The 324-nt window shown below is 38.6% G+C and overlaps 1 protein-coding gene across 1 annotated transcript in view; it reads right to left on the minus strand.

Moving 5' to 3' along the window:
- The window catches only part of LOC116702471 (titin-like), a 210,852-nt gene that overhangs the window by 84,014 nt on the left and 126,514 nt on the right, over positions 1–324 (minus strand).

A 324-nucleotide genomic window follows, 5' to 3' on the forward strand; every position in this document is an offset into this window, starting at 1 on the left:
AGTTCCTAATATCCTTCATATGACGATCTCATCTTAATCAGATGTACAGTAAATGATATTACATATCTATATACATATTATATATATCCATATATATACTATATGATAACATGAGGACAACATGAGGACAACATGAGGACAACATGAGGGTAACATGAAGACAACGTGAGGACAACGTGAGGACAGCATGAGGATAACATGAAGACAACGTGAGGACAACGTGAGGACAGCATGAAGACAACATGGGGGCAACATGAAGACAACATGAGAACAACATGAGAGCAACATGAGGACATGAGGACAACATGAAGACAACATGAGGAC

This window comes from Etheostoma spectabile, chromosome 2 (genome assembly GCF_008692095.1).
Source record: "Etheostoma spectabile isolate EspeVRDwgs_2016 chromosome 2, UIUC_Espe_1.0, whole genome shotgun sequence".
NCBI lineage: Eukaryota > Metazoa > Chordata > Actinopteri > Perciformes > Percidae > Etheostoma > Etheostoma spectabile.